Source organism: Neolamprologus brichardi, chromosome 16, assembly GCF_056152115.1.
Source record: "Neolamprologus brichardi isolate AB-2024 chromosome 16, ASM5615211v1, whole genome shotgun sequence".
In the NCBI taxonomy this organism is placed as follows: domain Eukaryota; kingdom Metazoa; phylum Chordata; class Actinopteri; order Cichliformes; family Cichlidae; genus Neolamprologus; species Neolamprologus brichardi.
The window spans coordinates 25,385,145-25,407,663 of NC_142119.1; positions in this window are offsets into that span (position 1 = coordinate 25,385,145).

The window sequence follows — 22,519 nt, forward strand, 5'->3', positions numbered from 1 at the left end:
AGGTCCGTGGGCATCACTGACTATTAAAGTATGGCCAGAACCAACTCAAAGTATACAGATATATGCGTGAACACGGGGAAAGCGAGTAGTAACTTGGGATGTTGCACAGACTTACATCAACATGCCCTAAAGCAAGGCACTAAACCACTGGCTGCTTCCTCTTGAGAAGTGGCACCTCACCAACACAAGTGTTTGGTGGAGAGCTTTAAAGTGTGAATTTGTAAACCTCTCTGCTCTTGCAACTACTCACCCAGGCTGTTGCTGTAAATATCTTTGAGCTTTTTGTCACAGTGCCTGATTAAATAAGTGAGAGGCCCAGAGGAAAAGCCTCTGAGCTGTTTACATTGCAAAATTTAATTCGATTTCTGAAACAAAGAAAATGTCACACTCACAAAGGCTGACAGACATTTCTGTCTGATGTACTGTGCGACGCCTATACTGAAGCGCTTTTTGGTTTCAAATGATCTGAAGACTGTAAAAACATAATGTCATAGCCAGATGACGGCTTTATTTATTTAACAATACGAACACAAATATCTGCAGCAAATGTGACCATAAATCCTCAATCAAAGCGGTTTCCTGTGTGGTAAATAGTGTGACAAATCTAAGCAAATATAACACACAGAAAGCACTTTCAGATTTTATTGCAATAATTGTATTGCAAACAGCCCTTTTATAGATTTTATTTTTATTTTATAGATTGCATCAAGAAATGTGCAGAAATCTGCTCTTGCTAATTAAGAGATGTTATGACTCATAAATTTGCAACAATATATGTGCATATGTGGCAGTGAATTATGACATTTACTGCGAATTTCCTTTTTTTATTGCTCTATGCTACACAGCTGCTGATAAATATGCATACGTCTCATCTGTACCATGTGGTTTCATCCATAACTTGGATCATTTGGATGGCACTTATTTCACTGTATTCTGTAAGAATAAGAAACCAGTGTTTTCATTTTGATCCTCTCTCCAGTCTTGGTGTAGCTCACATCAGTGAGCGCTGCATGCCGACCACAGGCTGGTAGCACCATGGGGTGCATGACAATGAGCCACATCTCCGTCAGATGCCATTAGAAGTGAGCCTATGAAAAGATTCACACACTTACAAAGAAAAGCCTTTTATCCTGGTCCAGATTTTCTTTCTTTTTTTTAACTAGCTTCCCATTTAGAGTGATGAATAGGACTACCTCCATAGCCACGAAATTAGGAATGTAAACTACTGTAGCTGTCTGGCTAAAAGTACACCAGTTGTCTGTGTTTTGTGATTTTTCTTTTTCCTTTTTAAATGATTTGCTTTGATTTGCTCTGTCATCACAAGACACGTGTTATAGTGCAGTAAGCAGAAGCTGAGATGAGGGATGCAGACCTTAAGCAGAACATGCCTAAAAGATAATGTCAGGTTTGATAGGCCATATTTTAAGAAACCATCTGAGCTCTGGGAGTCCTGTACACTGTGGTGTCATTTAGAGTAGCAGCAGCTTTGCGAATCTCCCGATAGTCGCTGCTCTGTGTGTGGCTGCCTGTGCTACACACAGATAGTATCGCTCTTTTGACTGCAGGCCACCTGGTAACGCTGATGGAAGCCAAACACTAGTCCAGCCTATCAGGAACATAACACTTAAAAATAAAATGGCTAGTTTACAAAAAGCAAGCAATCAGCAAATTATAATGTTTAAATTGCACTCTTTTCAATCTGGACTGAGCAGTGCGGGAGTAAAACAATGTAAACAATGTGTCTTTGACACACGTTGTTTATTGGTGGCAGACAGAGGCTGCCAAATATGAGAGCAATATATTTGTTTTTTTTATCAGAGAGACCTTAATCTTTGACAACCAAGGTCTCTTACAGGCCACAAAACATTGCACAACTTAATTTATACCAGGCGCACAGCACACCCACCAGCCAGCTCTTTGTATTTCCTTTGGTTTGTCCTTAAAAACTATGAAACATTGGCAACTGAAAACAAAAATTACTGCAGTTTTTTTTTAATCTGACTTTTTCAGATCAATGTCCACAAGGCTGCAAGTCCTGATGGCATCCCCGGGCGTGTTTTTGGAGCGTGTTCTGAGGAGCTTGCAGGAGTGCTGACAGACATATTCAACCTGTCCTTGGCCCACGCCGTGGTACCGGCCTGCTTCAAATCCACCTCCATCGTCCCGATACCCAAAAACTCCAACCCATCTAGCCTCAATGACTAAGGCCCAGTAGCACTCACCCCCATCATCACAAAGTGCTTAGAGCAGCTGGTCCTAGCACACTTCAAATCCTGTCTCCCCCCCACCCTGGACCCCCACCAATTCGCATACCGCCAGAACAGGAGCACAGAGGATGCAGTCTCCCTCGCACTGCACTCTGTCCTCTCACACCTGGACAACAACAACACCTACGCCAGAATGCTGTTTATAGACTTCAGTTCAGCGTTCAATACAATCCACCCCTCACAACTCATCAGGAAACTGACAGACCTGGGCATCAGTTCTGTCACGGCTGGGGGGGCAGTCGTGTGGTGTATTGAAAAAGGATCCAAAATGCAGGTACTGGCTGGGGTGCGAGTGAGTGTTTATTTACAGCGGTGAGAATGTGACAAAACAAGAAGAACAGAGCAGGGAGAAAACAAACCTAAACTGGGAAAACTAACGAACAAAACTTAAACCAGACACTCACGGGAGGAGGAGCAAAATGCACAAAGAGAGATGGCAGAGAGACGCAGAATGAGTACCGGGTAACAGAGAATGATGCAGACTGACATGGAATTAATCAGACGACGCGACAGAGAGCACAGGAAAACACAGGGCTTAAATACACGGGGAGTAATCAGGGAATGGGCCACAGGAGGGCAACACAGCTGGGAGGAATCAGGGCTGACGGGACAGGGGAAATGTAAACTGAACATACCCACATCAGACAGAGACCTTCACAATAAAACAGGAAACTCAGACACGAGGAACCAAACAAGACACAGAACAAAACAGACAGCTTCACAAACAGGCGGGGTGACACGATAGACAGACAGAGACACAGACGCAAACTCAAAGGCAGACCGAATATAACACATAGAACTCAAACAATAATAATCATCATCATCATAATAAACTAGAAAATGATAATAAACTAAAAGCGCTGGGTCACCGACCCAGGACCATGACAGTACCCCCCCCTCAAGGGCTGGCTCCAGACAGCCCAGCAGAAACACAAAAACCGACCAAAACAAAACAGAAAACGACCTGACCAGGGCGGGCGGAGGGGGTCCAGGACGGAGGGACAGAGACCAAAAGGCCCAGATGGCCAAGTTCAGGGGGCCGACCCGGATGCCGACAGCGCCATAGGCCAAAACAGTTCAGTTCCGGGGGCCGACCGTGTGAAAGGCAGCGGCAGAGGGGCGGGTCCGGAGGCCGGCCACGCAGTAGGCAGTGGCGTGGAACTAGTTCTGGGTGCCGACCGTGCGGACGGCAACGGCGGCGTGAAAGCAGTCCTGGGGGCCGACCGTGCGCACGACAGCGGCGGCGACAAGGCAAGTCCGGGGGCCGGCCGTGCGCATGACAGCGGCGGCGACAAAGCAAGTCCGGAGGCCGGCCACGGTGGCGAAGATGCCCAACATGCGGCCTGGCAGATGACCGACGATGTTGAGGCGACCGTTGGGGACCTGAAGGCTGCGTGGCCTTCGCAGCACCAGACGAGGCGGAAGCTGAGGCTGGACCAGACGAGGCGGAAGCTGAGGCTGGACCAGACGAGGTGGGATCAGACGAAGGCGAAGGCGGAAGCTGAGGCTGGACCAGACGAGGTGGGATCAGACGAAGGCGAAGGCGGAGCTGAATCTGGACCAGGCGAAGGCGAAGGCAGAGCTGAATCTGGACCAGGCGAAGGCGAAGGCAGAGCTGAATCTGGACCAGGCGAAGGCGAAGGCAGAGCTGAATCTGGACCAGGCGAAGGCGAAGTAGATGATGTCGGAGCTGGACCAGGCGAAGGCGAAGTAGATGATGGCGAAGCTGGACCAGGCGAAGGCGAAGTAGATGATGGCGAAGCTGGACCAGGCGACGGCGTGGGTGAAGCTGAAGCTGGACCAGGCGACGGCGTGGGTGAAGCTGAAGCTGGACCAGGCGACGGCGGCGTGGAAGCCGGAGACGGAGGTGCTGCAGCAGCCGGCGGCGTGGACGAAACTGTGGATGCGGCTGCTGCTGCAGGCGTGGATGCGGCCGCTGGTGGAGCAGCTGGTGGCTGGACGGGCTCCTCGAGCCCCCCAGTTGACGAGGACAATTGCTGGACGGGCTCCTCGGGCCCTCCAGCTGGCGAAGCAGGAGGCTGGACGGGCTCCTCGGGCCCTCCAGCTGACGAGGCAGAAGGCTGGACGGGCTCCTCGGGCCCTCCAGCTGACGAGGCAGAAGGCTGGACGGGCTCCCCGGGCCCTCCAGCTGACGAGTCTTGGGGCTGGACGGGCTCCCCGGGCCCTCCAGCTGACGAGTCTTGGGGCTGGACGGGGACGGGCTCCCCGGGCCCTCCAGCTGACGAGTCTTGGGGCTGGACGGGGAGGGGCTCCCCGGGCCCTCCAGCTGACGAGTCTTGGGGCTGGACGGGCTCCCTGGGCCCTCCAGCTGAAACAGTCTCAGAGCCAGTGGGCACCGGAGCCCCTGGCACACACAGGACAGAACCAGCAGATGCGGAGACCTCTGGCAGGGACAGAACAGGACCAGCAGGCACACGGGCCTCTGGCAGGGACAGAACAGGACCAGCAGGCACACGGGCCTCTGGCAGAGACAGAACAGGACCAGCAGGCACACGGGCCTCTGGCAGAGACACCGGTAACTGAAACTGCGCAGGGCACTGGCTTTGCCCAGGCAGCGCTGGCACGGTGTAGTTCTTAGCAGGCGTCTTGGCCTCCAGGGGTCCAGAGTCGGCTGAAGGCAGAAACTCAGCCTCTGGGGAGGCCCTGGGGCGAATAACAGTCTCTAAATTAGCCAGTTTCTGAGAAACTAGAGTGGTTTTAATGGGTTTGTCTCTCCGCTTAAAATGGGTGCTAGGAACGGGATTCAAAATGGGTGGCACAGACACAGCCTCCAGTATGGAGGGAGCGGGTGACCGGGCTAATGGAATAGATGCAGGCTGGGCTAATGAACTGGCTAAAGGCTGATGTACTGGTTGAGGTGAGACTGGAGTTGGTAGTGGAATGGATGAAACCCAGTCAGTTACTGTTTTGGATGTTTTGAAAATGCCAACTTGTGAGAGGTCAGTTACCACGAAGGTAGGTAGGCGCCGTGAACTGTCTCTACTCTCCCCATGAACAGCCCCAGAAAACACAGTCCCAGAAGCACCAGCGTCCTTAAAACTCACCACAGCTGGTCGCACAGGGGTCCCTGAATCCGGCTGTGGGGTGAAGCGCCGGTGGCGCGAATGTTTCCTCCCCACCGCTGACGGCTCCGACAGGCAGGGAAAAACCTCTGGGGGGTCGGGCCGTGAAACCTCCGGTGGGTGAATCTGAGACGGCTGCTTTGTGGCGGTCGTTGTCCGTTGTTGCTGGGCAGAATCTTCCGAAGCTTGCACCGCTTCCCGGGCTTTATGCAGGTCAGCGATTAAGTCTGTAAATCCCCGGACCTGGTGGAGATAGGGATTTCCGGCCAGGATAGCCTCAATGGCGTTTATCCCCACAACCTTCGCTCGTGCATTGGAGGTGTGGGTTACCCAGTCCACCAGGCGTAGGGCGCGTGTGAGGTCACTCTCCCCGGGCAAGTCCGCTGGATGCATCTTGTGGTCGCGTCGTACTGTCACGGCTGGGGGGGCAGTCGTGTGGTGTATTGAAAAAGGATCCAAAATGCAGGTACTGGCTGGGGTGCGAGTGAGTGTTTATTTACAGCGGTGAGAATGTGACAAAACAAGAAGAGCAGAGCAGGGAGAAAACAAACCTAAACTGGGAAAACTAACGAACAAAACTTAAACCAGACACTCACGGGAGGAGGAGCAAAATGCACAAAGAGAGATGGCAGAGAGACGCAGAATGAGTACCGGGTAACAGAGAATGATGCAGACTGACATGGAATTAATCAGACGACGCGACAGAGAGCACAGGAAAACACAGGGCTTAAATACACGGGGAGTAATCAGGGAATGGGCCACAGGAGGGCAACACAGCTGGGAGGAATCAGGGCTGACGGGACAGGGGAAATGTAAACTGAACATACTCACATCAGACAGAGACCTTCACAATAAAACAGGAAACTCAGACACGAGGAACCAAACAAGACACAGAACTAAACAGACAGCTTCACAAACAGGCGGGGTGACACGATAGACAGACAGAGACACAGACGCAAACTCAAAGGCAGACCGAATATAACACATAGAACTCAAACAATAATAATCATCATCATCATAATAAACTAGAAAATGATAATAAACTAAAAGCGCTGGGTCACCGACCCAGGACCATGACAAGTTCCCTCATGTGCAAATGGTTACTGGACTTCCTGACCAACCACCCCCAACATGTCCGGCTGGATAACCACTGCTCATCTACAATCACGATGGACACCGGTGTACCACAAGGTTGTGTGATGAGCCCTTTCCTCTACTCCCTCTTTACCCACGACTGCAGACCTGCTGATGGTTCCAACACCATCATTAAGTTTGCAGATGACACCACGGTGATTGGCCTCATCAGTGACAATGATGAGGCCGCCTACAGGGAGGAGGTGGATCGTCTGGCTGAGTGGTGCGACACAAACAACCTGCTGCTTAACACTGAGAAGACCAAGGAGCTCATCGTGGACTACAGGAGGAATGCTGACCCACATCCACCCATCTACATTAAGGGGACGGCTGTGGAGCGTGTGAGCAGCTTCAAGTTCCTGGGAGTTCACATCTCCGAGGATCTCATCTGGACGACCAACTGCTCCAAGCTGGTCAAGAAGGCTCACCAGCACCTCTTCTTCTTGAGGACTCTGAGGAAGAACCACCTGTCCTCAGACATACTGGTGAACTTCTATCGCTGCACCATCGAGAGCATCCTGACCAACTGTATAACAGTCTGGTAACTGCTCTGCCTCGGACCGGAAGGTGTTGCAGAGGGTTGTGAAAACTGCCCAACGCATCGCCAGAGCACCACTTCCTCCCATAAAGGACATCTACAGGAAGCGGTGTCTGAAAAGGGCTGGGAAAATCATCAAAGACCCCAGTCACCCATCACATGGACTCTTCACCCTCCTGCCTTCTGGGAGGCGCTACAGGAGCCTCCGGACTAAGACCACCAGGTACCGGAACAGCTTTTTCCCCACAGCTGTCAGACTCCTGAACTCTGCCTCCTGACATCTGACCCACGTTAACACATGGACTGGACATACACAAACCCACAACCACCTACACACACAATGGACAACTGTACCCTCATACACACAATAATAACATGGACTGAACCACCACTCACAACCACTAGCACTTTATATAGCCTCTGTAGAAATTATCCACATATCTCACTTATCTTAACTGCACTACTGTATAATTCTGTTTAAATAATCATTCTGTACATACGATAGTTTTTAAATCTATTTATAAACTGTTTGTAAACTGCATAGTTCACATTTCTGTATAGCTGTATATCTCATATTTCTGTATAGTTTTTCATATTTATATCCTGTTCATAGCCTGTACTCACTACAGCCTGTACATACTTATAGTTATAGCATATTCATAACATACCATAATAGACCCATTTCTGTAATATACTCACATATCTATATTATTGCTAATATATATTTGTAATATATCTATATCATGGCTAAAGCACTTCTGGATGGATGCAAACTGCATTTCGTTGCCTTGTACCTGTGACATGTGCAATGACAATAAAGTTGAATTCTATTCTATTCTATTCTATTATATTCCCTTTCAACAAGTTAGTGTGCAGTCATGATATCATGTCTCTGAGACTTCCTAGGCACCGCAGTACTGAGCCTAAATCACCAGTGACACAGTAACGTTATGATGTTTAGTGTCTCGAATATATCTTAGTTGCAAATTTAAATTGAGTAAACTTTATAAACTGGTAGGTGCTGGAAACATTCCTTGGAGAGAGTGGTCCATATCACACAGTTGCTGCACATTTGTTGACTGCACATCCATGAATCACCTGTTGCACAACATCCCAAAGGCAGTAATAATACTGTGGTATGCTGTGTTGTTTAAATGATGCTCAGTTGTTACTAAAGGGCAAACGCTGTGCCAAGAAAATATCCTCCACACCATTACAACACCAGCAGGTTGAATCATTGTTAAAATGATCCATGCTTTCCTGATGCTTATGCCAAATTGTGACCCTATCATCCAAATATCACAGGAAAAATCAAGACACATTAGACCAGGCAACATTTCCTTTAGCCTCGGTTTCCTGTTCTTAGGTGACAGAAGTGGCACAAAGTAAGGTCTCCTGTTGCTGTCCATCTGTTTGAAGGCTGGGCATGTGCATTCAGAAATGCTCCTTTGCAAACTTTGGTTGTAACAAGTGGTTATTTCAGATACTTTTGCTTTCCTACCAGCTTAAAGTAATCTGACCATTCTCCTTTGATCTCTGGCATTAAAAATGCATTTTTGCCCAAAGAACTACTAAGAACTTTACAAACTTTGCAAACTGCAAAAAAATCCTAGTAGATCAGCGGAGTCTGAAATACTCAGACCAACCTGTTTTCCAACAACAACCATACCACATTCACATTTCTTCCCTATTCTGATTCTCTGATTAGATATTTGTGCTAACGATCACTTAAAGATGTGTATCTAATACAGTGGCTGGTGTGTGTATATGAAAAGCATGTCACCATAGTTATTACCATCAGCGGTAATTATATATTCAAGATTCAAGAGCAAAGGTCTTTATTCAAAAACGTCATTTTCGTTATGTAAACCCAATGAAAATGACATGATATTGATTAAATCAAGCACAGCATTAAAAGTAGAACCCAGAGGAAGGATGCAAAGCAGCTTGCAGATGCAGCAGCAAACCACGCAGCATGCCCTATATGAGTTCTGCCAGTCTGTGTGGGCCATTAGTATGCAGTATGATGTGGTATTCAGGAAGCAACAAGCCAAACGTATCAGATTTTTAACTTGCTGTCACATTATAGAAAAGGAAATCATCAAAAACAGTTATATTACTTAGGAATGAGCCACAAGTAAATGATCAAAACTCATTTTCTGTCATGTTATCCCTGATCTACCTGCAGTGGGCAACTGTTGGTGTCTTATCACTACTGTTATTTATTATTATTATTATGTGAAGTGAACTTTTTCATGGTGCTGTGCTGGTACGGCTATAAAATGCCTGGATAACCTACAAATGCTTTTTAAAAACAGACACATTAATGGCTGTAATGAGGAGTGATACATGAATTGTTAATGAGAAGCAATGAATCGGAGGTTGAAGAGCTTTTTCTAGGAAACAAGGCAAGTTCTAATTCTCAGACCTGCAGAGACTTACACACAGCACATACAAGATATTCATAGATTTATAATTTTATTTTTTCAAAAAAGCAGATGAAACACTCTATGACAGGAGTAGATAATTATAATGGACACAACAATCTTTCATCTTTTCTTTATCTTTCAGATAAGAATATGCATACTTCTTTATCTTTATGTATATGCTCTTAAGGGGGGCAGCAGAATTACAGCAGGGAGGATAGGGTATAGTGGTTAACTGTTAATCGGCACCAGAGGGTTCAGAAATACCTCTCCTTTGGTTTTTAAACACTTTGCAAATCGAATAAGACCCTGGAGCTGCTTCTTTTTTGGAAAATGGGGCAGAACAAGTCTGAAATCGAGTCATTGCCATCCTTTTGCTTCAAACCTACAGCAAGAAACCTTCTCACACAAAACTCCACCTCACATCAAAAAAATTTAAAAGCTGAAGTAGAATTTTTGTAATTTTTGTAAAGAAATACCAAACATGCTACCGCATCATGGACAGAAGAAACAGAAAGCAGAGATCCTTGCGAGGCTTCTTCCATCAGATCAAAATGAATCTTTCCTAAATGTCTTCAACATTTCTATGCTTACTTTCAGGCTGACACTGTGATCTCATATCTCTCCAGCTACCACTCACATGAAATAATGCAAAAGCTTCTGCTCGGTGCATAAATAAAGATCATCTTTTCTCTCTGCCATGCCAACATGTCTATTTTTTGACATTTTAGTGCTGCTCTGCACTGATTAGATGTTCATTTTGGACCTTGAAGTAGTTTATAGTATTGGGCAGGCAAAGCTTCCAAGACTCTATGTTTGTCCCTGATATATTTAGTTTGGTGTTGGGTCACTGGGTGCTGTAGAAAGGTGGTTTCCAACATCGCTAAATACCAGCAACACACACATTAAAAAAAAAAACAGTATGAAATATAACATAAACTGAATGCTGTGGATCGGCTAGACATATCATTAATTTTCACTGTAAGCATAATATCGCAGTAGCTTAATTGCAGTATTTAAATTAAGTAATTTCATGTTGCATCATCCAAACTAGAAGCAGCTTGGTAATGTCAATAATGTGTTGCAGGGATTGGTAGCCTTTGGTTAACACTCAAAATAAAACACTTATTTACAGCCATCAGCTATAAACAGAAGAACTCTTAAATGTTATATGACACATCCAATAAGCAGCTAAGAAATAAATGAAAATAAAATAGAGACCATTCTCAGAAATTGCAAAAAGATACATTTATATAGAAAAAGGCTTTTTTCTAGGTGTTTATTTTATCAAACTTTTTTTTTCCCAGCTATCTATGTCCTGAACTTTTTTTTACAGTCTGGCTTGTCCATATGCCACTTAGTCTGGTCTGATTTATACAATGTTTTATTCTTGAAAACATGGAGAAAATTGAGTTTTTAGTGGCTGTTGACAGTATTTTTGGATTTATGGAGTGGTAAAAAGATCCCCTTTGTGCCATCAAAATGAAGCCTGGCTTTATCCAATGCAAATTTTGATTTGTAATATAAAAATATACAAATCTCTTCAAATAAGTAATTATCCGAGAAAGTACGGGGATCTCCGTTAAAGATGTTACTGTATCCGTCTTTAGTGTCTCAGCTTAAGGTCCAACTTGCCTTTCAAACAAAACATCTAAACAAAAAAATGTTTTAAAATTCCAGATTTAGACACATTGTATTGTCAAAAGGTACACAATGCTCCAAGAGTTTGCAGATTTGTGCCTCCAGTCTTACAGCTGTTATTGTTTTCTGTACATCACAGAAGCAGGCTGAGCTGTTAGAGTTTGTGCCTCATAAGACACTGAAGACAGAGGGATTTCTGTGAAAGCTCCAATCTCTCATTCCCAGCTGTCCAAAGCTGGCCTTTAGGAAAAGCCTCATTGGAGGATATTGATGGGTGGAATAGAAGCAGCTCATGTGTGAATCTCTTAGAGAGGAAAGCATGATTTATACTTCAGCTTTCTGTCCTCATTCATGTTCTCATTATTTCATGCACAATCGAAGCATAACTGTCTACGCCTAAAAAAAGAAATTTGCTTTAAAATTAGTTGCATTTAGGTTACTGAGCAGAAATATTGCTTTCTAAAATATAGTGAATGGATACATTTAAACTGCTTTGTATTTGGTTGTCTCACAGTAACAAAGGACAACTTTAGGCAGCTGCTAAGGAAAAATGCACATCAAACTGCGTGCAGTATCTTTCAGACTCTCCAAATGCTGTCGTGTTAGTTTGTCCAAACATGTCCAAGGATTCCTTCTTTCTTACATGTTGACACCGAGGGAGTTCGCACGCTCATTAAAAAACAATGAAAACGCTGGGATGTCTGCAAAATAAACAGACACTTTACATAAGGCCGAGGTCTGTGATACACAGAGGCAAGTGTCTTCCCTGCAGCCAGCTTTCAGAGCGCCAGCCACTGAGAACAAAGAATAATGTTTCAAAGGACAATGTGTGTGTGTGTGTGTGTGTGTGTGTGTGTGTGTGTGTGTGTGTGTGTGTGTGTGCGTGCGTGTGTGCACGGTGCATCCATATGTGTTTGTGTGTGATAATAATTGGATGTATGTTAATAAAGCAGCATGGCTGATGTTTCCTCATGAGCAAATGGCACAGGGAAAGCTTTGACTTGTTCACGCTCCAGTAAAAGCACAGACACACACACTCACAGGCGCACGTGCATGCTCATGGGCACACAGATATATTGGTGCATGCGCTCGCTGTGGTGTCTTGGGACTTTCAGCACTGGGTCTACCAATCAGTCTGTCACTGACTTAACTGAGAAGCACACAAGTGAAAACAAAGAAAAATCTTTACAGGTTAAATTAATTCAGTGGGCTAACATTGAGAAAAATTGTATCTGAGAAGACATTCATTCAATGTCCATTAAATTACATGGTCACTTTATTAGGTAAACAAACTAGTACCAGGTGGACTCTCTTTTTAGCCCTCAGAACTGCCTTGCTTTTTGTGCCATAGATTCAACAAAGTGCTGAAAGCATTCCTCTGAGGATTTGGTCCATGTTCATACAGTTGCTGCAGATTTGTCAGCTGCACATCCATGATGCCAGTCACCTGTTCTACTATATCCCTATGGGGCTCTATTGGATTGAGATCCGGTGGCTGAGGAGGCCATTTGAATACAATGAACTCACTGTTAAGTTCAAGAAACTAGTTTGACATTATTTGAATTTTGTGACATGAGATGTTATCTTGCTGGAAGCAGCCAGCATAAGATGGACATAAAGGGATGCACATGTATGTGGCATTTAAATTATTCTCAATTGGTAGTAAGAGACCCAAAGCATGCCAAAAAATATCACCCTCACAGTTACACTATTAACTACAAACAACTGTTAGAAACCAGGGTGGATTTAAGTGTTTAAACCAAATTCAGGCAGCAATTTTCCAATCTTCTACTGCTTCATTTTGATGAGCCTGTGCGAATTGTAGCCTCAGTTTCTTGTTCTTGCTGCTTCAAGGGTCAACGCATTTAGAGATGCTCTTCTCCATACCTTGGCCCTAATGAGTGGTTATTTGAGTCACCGCTGCCTTCCTTTCAACACCCAGGCACTTTATTGGTTATTCTCCTCTAACAGCTGGCATCAAAAAGACAATTTCACCAAGACAACTGCCACTTACTACATATTTTCTCTTTCTTTTTTGGTCCATTTTTATAAAACTGCCTCTGTCTTGATCATGTTGTGAATGTGTGTGTGAATGGGTGGATGCCTGGATGTGTAAAGCGCTTTGGGGTCCTTAGGGACTAGTAAAGTGCTATACAAATACAGGCCATTTACCATTTACAAAACCTTTTCCTCCAATTAGATAATAAAAAAAGTACATTAACAGAAGAAAAAACATACTGCAGCACAAAGCTTTTCTATTGTGCCTTCCCCTATGCAGAGGCTTAATATCTGTCTGGAATGCATTACAAATATTTCAACATGTTTGCACAACTTGGGGCATGATCACCACCATCTATAAACTGGAGAAAGCTTTCAATAACCTCTAGTAGAACTCACCAGTTTTCCTTTAATGCAGTTTTAAAATTGTTTTTAAAAAAGGAAGATAATATTGAGGCACAAATTAAAAGACATTTTTGATAAATCCCGACCTTTTATTAAGAAACGCACCAGCAATGTAACAACTCTTTGTTTATGACTGACAGCAGATTACAGCAAACAAAAGAGAGAGGACTAAGAGAAGTACATACTAATTCTTCCCATAATTAGATCTGTGGTATCCAAAGGAGGATTATAAGGCATTACCAATTAAGTGACCTGGTTTCTTTTGAGGATTACTCTTTAGAATGTTTTAAAATATTACCGTGACTGTGCTATTCTGCTTCACACACACTCTGAGACCCTTAACTTTTAAGTCGAAGAACCTGAAAACAACAAAAAAAAACCCCACTACAACACCAGAGGCAAACTTTTTTGGATCTGGGACATTTTTTGCAGAGAAGACACATCATTAAAATCAAATGGCAGGTATGTGTTTCCTACAATGTGGGACTGTGGCAAATGGTGCACATGGTTCCTAAAGGCCTCCACTCACTGCTGTCCATCAATTAGGGTATCAGGTTTCTGTAAGCCTTTTCCCCATATCTGACAAGACTTTGTTCCTTAACCTTTGAAGCTCGGTGCAACCAACACAGATGAACAGCTGAAAAACAGAAGTAGAAAAATCCAGTGGTAAAGATCTTCACATGCTATTTTGACAAATTCTGTCTGAAGAAAACAATCCAGGCAGACAAATGTTGACATGTTTCGATAACAGAGCTGAAAATTGTTCAGGGAAACCATGATATTTTATTCCGGCTGATTCACCTGCAAGTGTCCAAATGTTTTTCACGAATGAAAAGTGTGAAATAAGATGACAATGACACATTTAAATTTGCGAAAATGCATAAGCAACATTCATAGCAACAGGACATATATTTAGCCCCTGCTTGTCCTATGACATAGTCATGCCTGACACCCAATCTCGGCACCAATAGCCACCACAGAAACTCAAAAAGACCTAAAAATAACTGTCTCAAGTGACAAAAGACTAACCGCCATGACTCAAAAAAGGGTGGCCTACATTGCTGTCAATAAAATATTCAGTGCATTCAATTTTCTTCATATTGCAAATTTGTTCAAATCTCTAATGGTCTGAATCGAGAGAAGAGATTCTGTGGCAATCAGTGCGAAGTAAACAAAGTAATAGACTGCTTGGACTTTACGTTTACTTTCATAATGAAAGTCTTGTTTTAAAAAAAAACAGTTCCCCCACCGGGTTACACATTTATCAGTGAATATGGCTAAACATAATTCACTGTCTCCTCAAGCAGATAATAGATGCAAAAGTTGGCATTTTTTGACAATGGTATTCATCTTCTGTGACTTCTGTCCCTTTTCCACTTGTCAACCCTTTCACACTCATCAGCCAGAAATCTATTTGCACACCATTCTTCCATCTCATACTGGTCACATTTCTCTCCTACAAGCTGTTTCGAGGCCAAGCAGCTTAAAATCCCTCTTTCCATTCGTGTAGGCTATATATTCAGCAGCTCTCCAGCACTTGGATGAAGCCTGCTTAGTTAGTCATGCTCTTACTTAGTATGATGTACTATACTCACATTAAAGAAGCAACAGTCTCCAAAGCTGAGCTGATTCCAAAGTGTTCCCAGCATTTCTCCAAAACTTGTTGGCCGAGTGAAGAAGTGACTCTTGGGGAGTAAAATAGCTACAGAGGGCAGTGATGCTCTTATCTAAATGTTAATGATGACATTTCTACAAAAGGTCCAAAAGGCTTTCTGATGTCTCTTCTGCAGGGTTTCTCTGAAAATACTCTGATTTTGACACCGCTTCCTTGATTCAACATGGTTCTTTTAACACGGAATGAGTATTTTTTTTGTGCAAATTGAGTTATTATTATGTATCCCAATTTGCTACACACGAATATACTATATGTCATATTGTTGAGCATGTTTGATTTTTTTCCCATTAACAAAATCCTAGAAGGCATTTTCCTTTGAGACTTAATGATAACCTACAAAACTTAACAATCTGACAATTTAATGGAAAAATAATATGTGTGTGTGTGTGTGTGTATTTATGGGAAGAATTGGAAATGAAGTTAGATTTTTCAGCACTGCTGCAATGTAGTGCTGCCTAGTCAAGATCCTAAATGATATCTTACAATATAATGCAATATAGTTATGAGATAATCTCTTTTTTAAAAAAAAAACTGATGGCAAGTGAGCAGTATAAACATGTTGGCAGTGAATCTGTATCCAGCAGACTGTATCAAGCTTTAGTTCTGCTCTGCAGTGTTTTGGGGGAAACTCAAGAGGCGGCTTCTTCCCCAGCATCAATTACCTGACTTTCCACAGTGATTTATATTAACTGAAAATGTTTACAAAACACAAATGTCCATTATGCAAAAATATATCACGCTTAATTAATCTTTGCTGCTGCGAGAGTTATTTAATCAAAACCCACATCAGCTTGAACTTAAAAAAGAAGAAAAAAAAACAAGCTCAAGGGAGTTTAATAATAGAGTCAGAAGATTTGCAGCCGAGTCATAATCAATGTTTTATTCATGTTGCTTGAGAAGCACATCATCTTTATTTGGATTTAATACATTTCAGTCATTTATTTTTTCATTCATCATGCTGTGTTAAAGTGGGGCGACCAGTTAAAACAAAGCCTCTGTGGGTTTGTGTGCGGGGGGTGTAATTGCTTTGCAATGTTTTAAAAGTTATGGGGAAAAACACTTGGCCAAATTGCATCATACAGTGGAGGAGAACAGGAAAAACCTATGATAACAGATCTCTGCCATCCATGTGTGGTCTTGCCAGCCATCTTGTGGTAAATTACTGTTACTACAACATTTGATTCATGTGACATTTTCAGGGTCATGTGGCCTTGGGAGTCTTTTCCCACATACTTAACAATAAACACAAAGAGACAGCTGCACAGCTAATGTGAGAATAAGATCAACTTGGGAAATGTTGTTCTCATAACCGTAAGGTGCTAATTACTGAACCCTAACCATAAACACCCTTTTGGTTATACAACACTGACCCACAAAAGTTTGCAGGATTTTGGAAATAAACTTCTATTACAGGACCAGGAAGTCTGCATATATATATATATATATATATATATATATATATATATGTATCAGTTATTATATTGAATCTCATGCCTGTTCTCATCCAGTCTCAACACAGATGAGCCACATTTATATAAATCCAGCTAATCTGCATTAGCAATAATTCAGATCATACAGTTTCTTCCTACAATAGCAAGCCACACACAGTATAGTGTTAATCTGGTTCAGTTATTTATATAAAAGAGGAACTGGCAGCATGCTGTTAGATGACCTGAAAGATGTGATGTCAGTCCAAGAGGCTAGTACTCTACATGGCCCACATCTGTTCTCTAAATGTGGATTTAGCACCGTGCAGACATTAATTTGTAAAAGATAGACGGATACGCTGTCATTTGAATTCATCAGGAGTCCACAGTGTTAGAATGTGACATGACTGGCTCCCACTCACTGCTAATCATGCATTTTTGTGCTCTGCTAGATTGTCTTCATCTATTAGAATCGCTCATGTTGGAGTGATTATGCTCATTGTTCTTCTCACAGTGTAAAATTACCGGGAACAATAGCATGCAATGAAGTTGCCATTACTCACATTTTACAAAATCATGTTAGCTGTAGGACATTCATCAGACCCGTTGTTTGGTATTGCCAAAACTAAAAGAGATTAAAAAATGAACTACTCTACATTTGTACTCACTGTGCAGACACACTCCTAATATATGTATACAAGGCTAAAGTATCCAGGGTTGGATCCTACCACAGCGCTCTTAAGATATTGAATTCCCATGTTTGTATTGGGAATCTATCATAATAGGGTCAGGTGGCACTGAATTATCAATCAGTGTTAATTGGCATGCACAGGACATCACATGCTGAAAGTAAAGGAAACCTTATAAAGTTAAATAGTTTTGACCATCTGAGCATCTTGTTACATTTTGGTTTCATGGGGCATTTAGACGACATCCAAACAGTTTATGAAGCATCCACTATGTTTTAGTCACATGGAGGCAGTAAGAAAGCTATAATCAGAACTGCAAAAATGGCATCCACGACTGAAAAATGTCATATTTTCACCTTCTCTACAGTTCTGTTTGGACATCCACTGAGTACTGAGAAAAATATCTGACTCATTAGCATCTAACTTCAATTCAATTCAATTTCAATTCAATTTTATTTATATAGCGCCAAATCACAACAAATGTCGCCTCAAGGCGCTTAGACTGCTCCTATGTTAGCCTGGCTAGTGCTCACTTTGCTATTTGGAGTTTTCTGTATGAGAGGTTGCATCCAGAAACTTTATATAAGGTTTAAATATTATAAACTGTAGGCAGAACTGATAAATGCTGTAAAAATAAAATTCAATATTTTTCAGTGACAGAAACAAGCTTACACATGTTTTGACAAAAAATAGAGAAACTGACAAGTGAAAATTCATTCCTGAAGCACAAACAGCTCTTGTGTGTGTGTGTGTGTGTGTGTGTGTGTGTGTGTGTGTGTGTGTGTGTGTGTGTGTGTGTGTGTGTGTGTGTGTGTATTGTCAGAAATGCACCTGTGGTGCCTTTTAGTTGAGTTTTGCCATTTTGCTACAAGCCTAACCATCTGCTACATAAATCTCAGATTTAAAATGATAATTTTAATTAAATGATCCCACATGTGGATTTCTATGACATTAGAAACAAATCTAATGCAACTAAGCACAGTATGTCAAGGTTACCCATTTACTAAATCACATTCATTACTGAAAATAACTGGTGTACAGCAGTAGCAATAAATCCAACACTGACTGCATGGTATTAGCAATGTTTTACTATATCAGCCTTTGATTCCAAGTGGTAATTAGTACCAATAGAATGGCCTGACACCATTATCAGCTTCACTGCATTCACAGGCACACATAAATAAATCAATAACTGTACTCACAGTTGGGGAAAGTGAAGTTGATGTTCTTCTCCCCAGTCCACCTTCCAATACTGAAGTCTCTTTAAATCAGACGTGTTTAAAGTTCCCTTTTAAAATAATTGATCGATTAGCGGGCCAGCAAGAGAAAGAGACAGGAAAGCGGTTGCTAGTCACTCCGGTCCATCTCTTGATTGAATTTCCAGTGTGGTGCAATTGTATCACCAGGTGCTCAAACTGCAGGAGGGAGTGGACACAGGTCACCACACTCGACAGGGTTCTACTTTATTTGCAGCCTTAAGGGCTTCTATCAGCAGCTTTATAAAGGCAGAGAATTGGCAGACTGTGCACAAAAGCTCTCTAGAGCTTTCTGAAGAAAGCCTCAGTTAATGTTTCTGGTACTACAAATATCCTTATACACACATGCAAACACCCAAACAAGCATAGACGTGTGCACATTATCACATCCTAGTAACACAGACAAAACAGAATAACACAAGGCAGAAATATGAATGGGCATGTAGATGCGCACATTAAAACCTTCTTATTTCTGATATAGAATAAAAATGTTTAAAAAAAGCCCTTCCGGAAAATACTCACAATAAATATATCCTCTGAGTTATGTTAAATGAAGGACACAGGATATCGGCTGTTAACCTGAGCTGAATGCATAATTCAGAACAGGTCAGAGCAGAGTGTCACATGCAGCCTGGTCCTTTGTCCATTCACAGCCATCAGGTTACACTGGTGCTTTTGACAGGCAGCTGATCACTTTCCTTTAGAGTAAACCTTGCTGATGAGGGGGATTGGTGAATGACACACTGCCTTTCAACTGTGATTTCATGCTACTCACATTTCTCATTATTGTATTTTGTGATAACATAACAGTCAATATTAATTTCAGTTCATTTTGGTTTTATTTATATAGCACCAAATCATAGTAGTCATCTTAATTTCACAGGAACAAAAAATGCTCATTAGCATGCTGAAACAGAGCTGGGCTCGTAGTAATATATGGGAATTTAAAAACTTTTGAAACACAACTGAATCCATTTAAGTCACACAAGTTGGATCAGTGTCATTTTTATCTCCCATTAAAATGTACTGACAGTGTTTCTTTTTTTTAAATAATGTGCTGTGATAAAGGCTCATTTATGGTGAATAATTGTGCTGTTTTTGGTGTAGATGCATTTTAAATACGCAGGCTCTTTCATCTTGGTTTATTATCACAATTTTTTATCTGACACATAAGAAAGAGAGTCATATGGAAGGCTGTAACTGAATACTGCGTCTACACATGGATCCAAAACAGAAGAAAAAAACATGTAACAGAGTTCTTAAGCAGAAGATGACATATTCATACTGCTTGTTTTAACCAAATCCTGTGGGTATTTTGGCTACCAGAGCATAACAGTAGTAATAAAGTAGTAATAGGTTAATTTTTTATCAAAGCTGCTTGGCCCTCAGGGACTATTTTATTAATCTAAAGCCATGAACATAACATAATGTGATATACATAAATGTTTAAGTGGGTAGTGCTGTTTTCTATATAAAGCCTGTGAATATTTTTCAGCTTGCTGCTACCAAAGACAGACGATATTAAACGCCGGTGCATTTAATACTCCTTACAGAGAGGACAGGCTGTGTTTTAACACCACCTTATTAAAAGTGGCATCTGTGCAAACACTTGAGTGTACTCTGAAATAAGCAAACAGGGTTGTCCCTGTTTCAACATAATGTGAATCAGAGGATATCAGAGCGTGGCTGCCTCTGTGCACAGCTGCACTGCACTGTCTCTGCTAACCTTGTGCTTGTGTTTTCTCCATTTAACGCACACCATAAATGTATCCCAGAGTGAGCTCTTTAGCATCCTCTGCTGTTCTCTGTGAGGAGAGCAGGGATTTGGTCTGATCTTGTTAAATCAGGTCAGCATTATTCAGACATCTGTGGAAGCAGGAGAGCAAATGGGATAATGCACTGACGAGATAGGTTTAAGGAAGCGAGTGGGTGGAAAAGGTGGGGAGTGCCAGCTTTGTGTATTAATAGTTTTGACAATATAGCCCTTTTCACTGAAGACATTCTGTATTGTCACAGCAGGACAAGCAAGTGTGCATAAAATGATTAATAATGGCTGAGCTGCATTTAGAGGGAGTACACTCTTGCCCAATTATCTAGTTGGATAAGCAGTTAAGAAAGTGGATGGATGGATGGATGGATGGATGGATGGATGGATGCTCACTGTCACGCTTTCATGGCTGACTGGGATATTCAACAGAACAAAGTCAATTTTCTAGTACTGCCTGTGATTTTACAATGACTCATAATGTCTGGTTTTAAAAAGGTCTTTCACTGGAGGTTTGAAGTATAATTCTGAAAAGCTGTCATTTAGTTTTCCTTGATGTGCATAAATCAGAACCAAAAGCACTGAAATAATGTTACTTTCTCTCCTCTTAATCTTGGCAGATGGAAAACCAGCCTTATACAAAACCCAGCATTTCCTATACATACAACATACTTGCCATACATACTTAGTGTATGGGAAGGATATAATTATGTTTACTCCAGAAAATTATGGTTATTGTAGTATACAATCATATTAGTCTATATAACAGGTATCAGGCACAGTAGTGTCCGGGTACACTTAGCCTGTAGCAGTTAAAAGGTATCATACATTACTGTCAGTGCCACATGTTATACAGGGTCAGGATATAAACCTTGGAAAGGTGTCATATCAGGTACACTGCCATGTTAGAGCTTAGTGAAAGTATAGTGGCACTCTCTTGGAAGAGAGCAAAACATTTAGAAGCCAAAATATATGAAATAACATACGAGACTGGAGCAAAGCTGGAAAATTATATTTGCATTTCACATATTATATATATTTGGTGCAGTAAAACAAGGTTAGGGGAAAACATTTAATCATTGCCCAATGCTGGCACATCTACAGTCGTGATGATTAATGTGGATTATCCATACTGGGGAAAACAAACAAACAAATAAATAAATAAAGAAGCGACAGGTTGAGCTTTACATATAAATACTGGTGAGCTTTATGTCTAACTAATTATAATCTTTGTAGAGCATAATTTATGAAACCTTTACTAAGTTGATACATTATAAAATAAAGGTAACCATTAATCTGCAGCACAAAAATGTATAGTGTATGACCAAATACTCACATATGACAATTAGGATACTGGTTAATAGTAATGGTATTGATGGAGGCCGGTCTACCTCATTTTGGATCAGCTGGTAAATGAACGTGACTTCTTTTTCCCCCTTTTTATTTTTGCTTGAGACTGAAAAACAGTAGTTTTGCCACAAGATGGCAGTGTGCTTACTCCCAACCCTCAAGAGAGCCTATGATGAGGACTTTATGATGAATATTTGATTAATTAACATAAAAATTAACAGAGCTTTTCAACTGCATCCCGCGCTGACCTGTCAGAGACCCCCTCTTTGTTTGTTTTTACGTCCTTTTATTTTAGACCGTCTTACCTTACATAACCAAGCACAGACTAATTAAATTTGAAATGCATTGGACTACGGGTGTTTGTCAAGGCAGCTGTTTCTTTTTATAAGCCTCTTAACTCGATCAGTTTCATTACCAAGTGTGACATGTTTGAAAACCATAATTATTCCACAGGCCGCAGTAACACAATGGATGGAAAGGATGTTACACAAATGCTGCAGCTGTATTCAGCTAAAAAGTCACTCTAAGCCTAGCAAAGGTACATTTATATTTCTAGACTACATTTATGGTAAAATATTATATGGTTGTACACGTATTGGTGATAATAGTGTGAGAAGTGTTTAGGCTATATTTATTTTTCTTTCAGTTTTAGCATCATTTCAGGAACTCTGCCTGGATTATAAGCACTCTAATATCTCCTGATATGTTTTATCCACAAACACACCTTTTACGGCCACAGTCTTTCCACTAGTGATACAAGGCGATTTGCATTGAGGCTCCAGTGGGCAGGCAGCAGCAGCGCTCTGCGGCTGATTCCTGGTTTATAAAACCTTGATTGGACGGAGTAAGTCACGTTGGCCGTGAA